We start from the raw sequence: 11,364 nt of genomic DNA, 5'->3' as shown, positions 1-11,364 counted from the left end.
CCTAACTGAGCTGAGATATGCTGAGCTGGATGGGAAAACACCCTGAAAAATAGTTTAAGGGACAGAATTAAAGGCAAACTAAAAAATTTACAAATCAACAAATATAAGTTAATTGTTTGTCAATAGAATTCAAAATTACTATAAAAGTTCATTGATAATGAACCAATTGTTACTGTGGTAATTTCAATTTAAAGATATAGTAACAATAATAAAAATGCATCAACTTATGACATTCACTAAAAAGGGACACGGAAAGCATGTATTCATTAAAAGTACTTACCTGAGAGGCTTGTAGAAAATAAGCCGCCTATTAATTAATAATTCTTGCATAAACTGCTAGTAGAAGTCAACATACAAAAATCCTCGTTTGAAGAAGCAATTGCATACAACACGGCTAGCAGCCTTGATACCTGTAACAACAACAACAACAACAACAACAACATCATCATCATCATCATCATCATCATCATCAATTACCAGAGTCAGCAAATATGAAATGTGAAATTGAACTCGATGCATAAAGGCTGTCTGAAACTATAATCATAACTACCTTCCGAGAGAGTTCGGGAACCTCACAGCATAATATGAAAGAATGTTTCAACATGGAAACCACTAGGGGTGTGGATGATGTGTCAGGAGAACGATTCCTATCAAAAAGATTTACTCTTTACTCAAGAAGATAACACTAAAAACTAATAGATGTTTGTGCTAAATTTTACAGCATTAAATTAATGTAGTAATACTTAGTAGGATCGTCACAATAACGTCTTAGTGATGACTGGCATATGTTGTAAAGTGACGATGCATGCTCAAGTGCATATGCTTCTCCAATGACGTTCTTGTTAGATAGCTTATCCAGAAAAGCCAATGAAATGATGGGCGGCAATGGATCAAAAGTGTTCTTGATGAACATCACAGATATGCTCATCAAAAATGCTTCATGTGCCTTCTGAGTTTGGCCATTATCCCACATATAGTTTCCTGGAAATATGAGGACAAATCATGATAAACAAATTAATATAAACAACAACGTAACGGCCGGATATGCTAATAACTGCATAAGTTAGACTAGAACTAGTTTGTCACCTACTTGAGGCTACATAAAATTTATTAATACAACTTATGACAAGAAAAACTAGAGTTTTCAAGTCAGTTTTATAATACCTAACCCGATGAGAATTTTATTTAAGATTTGTCTTCGTGTATAATCCCATTTTATCTGTATGACACTTTTCAACAGGGAAGATTCCGTGACCTTTAAAGAAACACAATGCCAGCAGCTTATTTTACCAAAAATGCATGTACTACCACACCCACAACAATCAACCGGGTTAACCTCTGACTTCTGTGTCCCTTTCGACTTGTTATCCGCATCTTCACTCTTCAACATAGAGGTTATATTGATTCCAGCAATCACCTTTTGCTCTGCTTGTAAAGTTTTTTCACCCTTTCTACCTTTACCGCCATTTAAAACACCATCACAAAAAAATTCGTTGAGCGGAACTGTATCCCTGGGCTTACTAATACAGTTTACCCAATTAGGATGCTTCAATATTTCTGCAGCAGCATTCTAGAAGCCTTTAGCTTTAGATATAAGTAAACGTTTTTCTGCATTAATGCTGCTGAAACAACTTTTAATTCTGTAGAGTTCTCCATGTTGTTGTTTAACTGCAGCTTCTAAGATTGACTTGCACTTTAAGCAAAAAGCCAGACCAAACCAATCAGCCAAAATTGTTTGCGCATGGGTTAGCTCTTCTTCAGCTAGATGCCACAGCTGCTTTTTGCTGTACAGTTTTCCTGTTACAAAACATGTGATGCAATAGAGACTGTTAATTGACTCGACAAGTATGGAACTTGCGAAGAAGAAAATAACAAAAACGAACTAAAATCGAAATCAAATCTACCGAAGAAAACAAGATTATTGAATGAAAAGGAAACCCTTATCAAAATCAACTCCAACAAGAAATCATATGATCGAACCCAATGAAGAATTACACACAAACTTCAAAAGGGGGTTGCGGCGCAACTTGTTGCCCGTTTGCCTGCCACTTTATTGTAATCGTTTTATAGTAAATTATATAAAACTTCATGAGTAAAAAAAAAAAAAAAAAATATCAGAGTTTAGATTGAAGAAAAACAAAAGGGAAAAGGAAAGAACTTCTATATATTTTGAAAGATTGTGCTTTGCTATTCAAAAAGTGACTGCGTCACAGTTTGTTGCCCGTTTATCTCTCTCTTAATATAAACGTTTTATATTTAGATGAATTTAAATTGTATGACATATTTGAATTCAAATTGAATTATTGGTAAAAGATTTGAAGTTAGTTTAAATATATTTCCTGTAATGGGGATATTTATTTATTCAAGTAACATTTACATTTCGACCTTCAATTGTGATGAAGTGAAAATAGTAGTTAAAACATGAGAACGAGTGATAAATACGAGAAAGGGACAGGACTAAACAACACAGATATTTGTGGGTTCAATGCAAATATCATTATGGATTAAAATATAAGAAAACTTCTAAACAAAAACAAATTTGTTGTTAATTCACTTTGAAATACTTGTTTGGTTGATGGTTTTTATATGCATCGTAAACTAAACCCGTGACGACGAATGGCCAACACTTAATAGGGGAGTATACCGGACATGTTGTTTGTCTGGCTAAGACTATTAACGAGGGATAAGGTAAAATGTGAATATGGCAAGTTAGTTTTTAATAATTCATGAAATTTATTAGAATATTATCGTAACTAGCTTTAGAGCCCGTGTAGCACACGGAATGATCAAAATAATTAAGTTACAAATAAAGCAATACATAATGTATATCAAAATCATTATACATAAATTGATTTTATTTATATCACAAAATGATTTTTTTTCCAAAAAAACAATAAACTTAATAAAAATGTTGCACCTGCAAAAACATACCCAAGAACACTCCATCTATTGAAAATTTATTCTTAGTGTCATATATGTATAATTGAAAGAAATTTGGTTACGAACCAATTTCGGAGAATACTTCTTATATAATAATATTTTTGAGCTATACTATGAAACAGATTTTAATAAGTTTGAGGGTTTCTCGACTTTGCCAATTGACAAAAAAATAACAGGTTAACACATTCAATTTTGTGAATGTATTGCTTCACTTGAGCATAATTTTGTACGACATGTTTTACATATAACATTCTGATTACTATTCAAGGAAAAATCAATGTTGACACAAATGTTTCTAATTTGATAAAAGTTAGAAGCATTGATAGGTTTAGAGGTGACATGTCGGAAGTGTTCGTCATTTTTTCTTAATATTTTATAGTTAGGAGAAGCATACTCAATGTGCAAATCCCGAATCTTTTGACTATTTCAAAAAATGTCCTTAAAAATAAATTCGAAACTCAATCACAATTAAAATTCTAACTTTTATTTGCTTTACATTTTCAAGACAAAACTTTGAACTCCTAACAAGCTTGACGATAAATCTATTTGCACTCTCAAAATTTTAAAAATTTTCTGATTACCTTACTTTAACCGTGAAAAATTTAAGTCAAATGTAGTTAAATTGTACCCAACAATCTATTTACTAACTTTTAACCCGTACCATCAAATTTAAGTTTCACAAAAAACCTAAGCAATTCTTGATAAAAATAAACCTAAGAAACTAAATATGATAAATTTTAATATATTTGAGAGTGACTGGTATATATTACTATCCTTATAATTTAACACATATTTTATTATATTTGAAAGTGATTGGTATATATAATCTTTACAATTTAACACATATATGTATAGTTTACTAAATTAACCGGAAAAATAAATATATAGATTTAAATCATATTATAATTTATAAATTTAAATGACAATGTACAAAAAAACCAATAGATAAATGGATTTATTTTTAAAAAATGGATAAACTTTTAAGCATATATTTATAATTAAATGATTAAAAAAATAAATTCGTAAATTGAAAGCATATTATAATTTTTTTTATTTTTTTATTTACAATTTCAACAATAAACATAGTATAATATGTGAATGATATCATTTAAAATTTATTTTTTTCAATATTTAACAAACACAGTTTGTTGTTGATTTTTGAATTTTACCAAGTATGTTATGAAATATACTCCATCAATGTATAAAAGTATAACATGTAAGTGTTTTTTTTATAAAAGCATATAGATATAATATAAATAGATTTTAAAGAAAAATTAATAATTTAATCATGTTATCGATATATAAATAAAGTGTAAAAGGAAAGTGAATAACTATGGATGTATGACATATATTAGTTTTGGAGGGGAAAAAATTGTAAGGATTAACCACAAACTGACATGTGTCACAATTATTTTACTTTATTAGAATAGGTAGATTGTAAGTCGATTGATATCTATAAATACGCTATTATTCATAGTTGTATAAACACTTTTTTAAGATATATAAGAAATTCAGTAAATGCCCCTCCACTTATATGACAGTGACGTGATAGTAGTGAAAGCCCGTCCATTTCATTTGGTCTAATAAATGAATTGCGAGGATATAATCCAAATTTTTTTAATGAAAATACAAGGACGAAAAATGTAATTTATTTAACAACAATAATCAAATCAATACATATGATTCATCTATTGAACAAAAGGATTCAATTACAATATAGAGGTGGTTAAGCGGGCAGCTAGCCGGGTCACCCCTTTTGATGGCAAGCCCGATCCTACTAAAAACAAAGTTATACTTCTTTGGTGTCGATAAGTTACCATGCACGACTCGTTGAACTCTTTTCATAAACGTAATAGTTTCGTGGGCAAGGAAACTGAATGTATCAAAAGCAAAAGGAATGAAGACGTGTTGATTCTCGGTACATGCTTTCTCATGCTTAGCAATTTTTCTTGATTCCGCTTTTAACACAGCCTGCCTAACAAAAAAAAACTAGAATCCCTGACAAGGGGATAGTAAGGTTTACACAATCGTGCTTCCCTTGCCTATCCAAACACGGTAACGTGTTCTGTCCGGAGAGAAGACCTCCCTTCAAGTGGATCAGGCAGGAAATTCATAGGAGCTTCTTTTTTTGCTGATATCTCCGCTCGTTTTAACACATCACAAAGGACATATCTGACCAAATCATGTCTATATCCCCGGAAGCTCCTTACAATGAACGGCATGTTCATTAAAATTATCCAAACAAACTTTGCGGAAAATCGGGCATGGCTTATCAATTGGGAACAATGGGATGATTAAACTTAATTTAAGAATGGCCCGGTACTCCACTTCTGTCTTCTAACATGCGCTGCCCTAACCTTTCGATGTGGATGAAAACGGGCTTGTGGGCTGAGGATTATGATGTGTACCGTGTACGTAAGCCCATTTTAGTTAGCTTATTAAAATTGAATAATTTCGCTCACCAAAACATTAAAAAGAAAAATTGGGTGTGAGAGTATCTTGGAGAAAGAGGTAAGTAAACTTAACATCATTGCTTTGCTTTGCTTTGCTTTGCTTTGCTTTGCTTTTGTGATTATATTATTTTGAACTTGACATCGATTGTTAAACCTGGTTTTTGGATTTTATTCTGCTTATTTTTACGTAGGCATAAGAACATCAATCATGCTTAGTGAAATCCTACTACCTGTAACAAAACTGCGGTTTATCCTCAAATATAGAAAGCTGTTTCAGGATTTGAGAAGCGAATACCGGGTAACTAAGCTCATATTAGTTCGAGCCTGTTAGGTTTTCTTGTTTCTTGGAATTCTTAATCTTTTAATAAATATGATATTGATGCATGGATAATTATAGAAACCAAAGCTTTCAATCATACAACAAATATAGAATCAAGAATTTATATTACAATTAATTTTCTAGAAAATATTAATAAGATGTTCGCTTATTTAGTTACTTTTTCACCTTAATAGGGGGCGTATAGCGTATAGCCCCATATAGCCCGATACGAGGAAACGTATAGAGGGTGTTTAGTGTCCCTAAACCCCTATCAGGGGGAGGGGGTGGTGCAAAGGTCCTCACACACCACCTCCAATGGTAGTGTGCCACATCACCAACCCCAAATCCATCACATGTGATGGATTTGATGGTGTGGTGGCTATCACCCATCACTTGCTCCCTTCTAACGGCTATCACCCATACCTCTCCTCGATAAACACCCATCACTTGCGTGATGGCTATCACGCAAACATACCCATCACGCGTGACAAAACGACCGGCGCCGGTGTTCACTTAGCCATCACGCGTGATGGGAGCCTCCTCACGCAGTGCCCCGCCCCCTCTCATAAACTAATGGTTTAAATCCTCCTTTCAGTTGACAATCAATCAATCATTTGTTTGTCTGGTGGTTAAGACTATTAACGAGGGATCAGGTAAAATGTGAACATGGCAAGTTAGAATTTAATAATTCATGAAATTTATTAGAATATTATCGTAATTGTAAGTCGATTGAGATCCACAAATACGCTATTATTCACAATTGCATAGGCACTTTTTTTAAGATATTTGAGAAATTTAGCGAATGCCCCTCCACTTATATGATAGTAACGTGATAGTAGTGAAAGCCCATCCATTTCACTTGGTCTAATAAATGAATTGTGGTTTTTAATGAAAATACAAGGAATAAAAATGTAATTTAAATTTATTTTAACAACAATAATCAAATCAATAAATATGATTCATATATTGAAAAAAAAAATTCAATTACAATAGATAGGTGGTTAAGCTGGCAACAAGCTGCGCCACCCCTTTTGTGGCAAACCCAATGCTATTGAAAACAAACTTAGAGTTATTTGGTGTCGATAAGTTACTATGCACGACCGTTGAACTCTTTTCATAAACGTAATAGCTTCGGGGTAATGGACACAAATGTATCAAAAACAAAAAAGAATAAAGACGTGTTGATTCTCGGTACATGTTTTTCATGCTTAGAAATTTTTCCTTATTCCGCTTTCAACACAACATGCCTAACAAAAACCCGGTATCCCTAAGCCCGACCAGGGGGTACTCCATTAAGGTCTACACAATCGTGCTTCCCCTGCCTATCCAAACACAAGAACGTCTTCTGGCCGGAGAGAAGACATCTCTTCAAGTGGATCCGACAAGAGCTTTTTATTTGTTGAGATCCTCACTCGTTTTAACACATCACAAAGGACATCTCTAACCAAATCATGCCTATATCCCCGGAAGCTCCTTGCAATGAACGACATGTTCACCAAAATCATCCAAACAAACTTTGCAGCAAATCGGGCATGGCTCATTAATTGGAAACAGTGGGATCATTGAACGATATTTAAGAAATGGCCCGGTACTCCGCTTTTGACATGTGTTGACCTGACCCTTCAATGGAGGATGAAAATGGGCTTGTGGGCCGAGGATTATGATGTGAACGTAAAGCCCATTTTAATTAGGTTATTAAAAAGAATAATTTCGCTCACCAAAAGAAATTGCACTAATTTTGACGTTATTTAACTAATCTCGTGAAAATAACGTTAAAAGTGGCGGAAGGTTAATCAAGCATCATGTGATGGCGTTGATAGCCGAAAGACAAGGGTGCATGCACCAATCGGTCGGTGTCCCGATGGTTGAGTATTATGTGTCTTATGTCCAAGGCTTGATGCAAAATTACTATCGAGCTGGGGGTCTCACCGGAAGCAGCCTCTCTATCCATATGGGGTAGAGGTAAGGCTGTCTACATCTTACCCTCCTCAAATCGACCCTACAATAGCTTTGCTATTGATGGGATATACTGAGTACGATGAATTTCGCTCACCAAAACATTAAAAAGAAAAACTAGGCGTGAGAGTATCTTGGAGAAAGAAAGAGGTAAGTAAACTTAACATCTTTGCTTTGTTTTTGTGATTATATTATTTTGAACTTAACATCTTTTGTGATGATATTATTTTGAACTTAACATCGATTGTTAGTACCTATGTTTTTGGATTTTATTCTACTTATGTTTACGTAGGCATAAAAACAATCAGTAGGCATAAAAACATCAATCATGCTAAGTGAAATCCTACCTGTAATAAAACTATGGTTTATCCCAAATCCCAAAAAATAGATAGTTGTTTCAGGATTTGAGTAGTGAATACCGGGTAACTAAATTCAAATTAATTCTAGCCTGTTAGGGTTTCTTAATTCTAGCTAGGAATTGTTAACCTTTTGATATATATGATATAGAAATCAAAGTTTTCAATCATACAACTAATATAGAATCAAGAATTCATATTACATATTACAATTAATTTGCTTAGAAAATATTAATAAGATATCTGCTTATATTCACCAAATCATAAGAAAACAATACAAAATAGTTGGTATTTTTCACTTGAAAACAATCATAAACTGATTGTATAATATTATTCTTTCAGTTGACAATCAAGGACATTTATTCTATTAGTATCGATCCAGGTACGTTTGTAAATGGATTTTTGTACTGGATTGCGGGATAAAGATAGTGTTTCTTGATATGAAAAAGATGGCATTTTCAGAGATAGACTGTCCAAATAAACGGATGATTAATTTGGGTACATACAACAGCCAGCCTTGCATGATGTGCGCAAATAATAATGTTGATAAATACGAGTTATGGGTAATGAAAGAGCATGGGTATGAGAAATCATGGTCGATGGCATGTTTGTTCAAATTGGATTTCGGGCTAGCTATTCATGTTTTTTATTACGAGTGGCGGTCATGTATTTTGGATGACGGGAAACTGCTTATTTTGAATCCGTCAAAACAACTCATCATCCACGACATGTTTAAAGATTCATATAAGGAGGTGAACACCTTGACAAGTTTTGGACTAGTAGGGAGGATGCAAACTGTGGTATATGTTGAGAGTTCGGTATCACCATCGGATATATGTTCTATTTAATATGTTTGATTAGTGTTTTAGACAAGTTTGATCTTGCTAATGATTAATATGTTCACTTAATTTCAGTTATGGTCATATAGGGGATGGTTCAAGAGAGAAGTCATATTATTGCAATAAATGAGATAAATTAATTGTAACCCTTGATTAAGATTGATCTATGGACTATAATGATTATGGCATTATTGTAATTGTTGGGTCCTTGTTTTTAGTGTTTAATAATAAAAAAGGGTAATGCTGTCATTTTGCTTCTACTCAAAACATACATACGTTAATGATAATCCCCCCACTTTCTCCTTTTGTCATTCATAATTCCAATTTAAGCTTATTGGGTCATTAATTTAAGAGAGATATTTCCATATTAATCTTTGAAGACATTTACTATCAAGCATTTAGAAAGGAAAGCTATGGTTGAAAATAATTTATCTACGTTGAGATCTACATTATGAATTTCAAACCATATGGTTATTGTAAGCCTATATCTAATTATTATTATTATTATTATTATTATTATTATTAGTTTTAGGTATTTTGGTTTTCCTACACATACGACAAATGGGGAAAATTTTAGTCTGAATAATTTGTGTAGGATATTTAGTATTTGTATGTAGGTATTTGTTATAGTTTATCTATTTATTTTATTAATGTGTAGGAATAACTATATGTCAGTATAAATACATGTTCGTTGTGTTGGAATTAGCTAAGACAACCACTTTTTGAAATGTTATTAATTATTATCATGTTGGATTTCTTATGTAAGAGTAATTTTGGAATGTTTGTAATATAACGATATCTATGCATTTTGAGAATCTTTGTTGGTCTCGTGTATGTATGTATGTATGTATGTATGTATGTATGTATGTATTTATGTATGTATTTTATTTATTTATTTATTTTTGTGTTTTGTCTCGTATACATGCGTATATGCAGTTTTGTAGGAAAAAAATGTAGTGTGTAGGAAGAATGTGCAAATGTGTAGCATGAATTGAAGATATGTAGAAAGAACTTGAAGACGTGTAGCAAGAAATTATGGTAGCATATGATGAAATTGAATATATGTAGGAAGAATTTGAAGACGTGTAGGAAAAATTTATGAATGTGTTGGAAGAAATTGAAAGTATGTAGGAAGAATTTGAAGATGTGTAGGAAGATAATATACTTGTGTAGGGTGATACTCATGGCTTTGAAATTGTTGTAGGAATAGGTAAGCATCTTTTATAATTTGAATTATTTTTTATTTGATAATGTAGTTAGATATTAAAAAATCATTGCTAAAAAAACAAAACAAAACAAAAACGATATAAATAAATATGTATAGTTTAATTCAAGTGGTAATTTAAAATTAATATTTGGTAGATAAAATATATAAGATTAAATACATGCCTAAAATCGTGGAGTTAACTAAATTAAGTATAGCTAGTCAACTTACTACAATACCCTTTTAATAAAATTAATTATAAAATGAAAAGAAAATTTTTGATTGGTTAAATTGACTTCTTACACTTCTTGCAATAAAATCATTTCTCTCATGAACTTAATCCATGGTCACATTATATATTTATATGTTTGTTTATTTGTTTGAACTATTGGAAGTTGGAACCTGCTATTTAATATAGGGTGTTGTTAAACGTACTCCGTTTCCCTTTAGTTTTACTAAACATACCTCATCCCTAAAGTTTTATATTAATACGATTTAAACATTTTTTGTTTTTCCTTTGCCATTTTGTTATCTTTTATTATCATTATTAATTAAAAATAGTTATTTTATACTTTAAAGAGTTTTTCTTTTATTTTTTACTATTATATTTTTTTCATATTATAAAACAGTTTTTTTAGTTTTTAAAAATAACAAAAATTGTTGTTTATGCAAAAAAAAAACGTTTCTTTAATTAAAAAGAATATTTTTTCTATTTTAGTGTTTTTAAAAAATTATTTTTAGGGATAGCTTACCATTTTTTTTAATAAAAAACACATTTTTAATCAATAAAAGAGATTAAACAACATATGAATTGTTCAACAAGTTTGTTTGTTTCTCATGTCATGTCACATTTATCTTATGCACCCAAACCTAGCAAAAAAATATTCAAATGATTTTTTTTGTCCGTGAAAGACATATGATAAGATAAAAATATAAAAAACGTTTTATGGTTCTTATAAAGACGTTATATCATTATTCATTAAATACATTTTATAAAGCATTTAATAATAAATATTATTATTATGATAAAGAACAATATACTCAAAAAGAGAGAAAATGAAATAATAATAATAATAATAATAATAATAATAATAAACTGTAAGGATTTTAATTTGATATTTTAAAGAGAGGCTTGAAATAACAACAAATATTATAGAGTAGTAATATGCCAAATAAAATTGTAAAATGTATTGAAAGTTTAAAGGAGATAGTATGACAAGTATACAAAGGGAGTACGTTTAGCCTAACCCTTAATATATTATAAACACTGCTTTATGCTTTTTAATGAAATATGTGT

Source organism: Bidens hawaiensis, unplaced genomic scaffold, assembly GCF_021521415.1.
Source record: "Bidens hawaiensis isolate Kalapana, Puna unplaced genomic scaffold, B.hawaiensis_p1.1 tig00000459_1, whole genome shotgun sequence".
In the NCBI taxonomy this organism is placed as follows: Eukaryota; Viridiplantae; Streptophyta; class Magnoliopsida; order Asterales; family Asteraceae; genus Bidens; species Bidens hawaiensis.
This window is presented reverse-complemented; position numbering follows the sequence as displayed.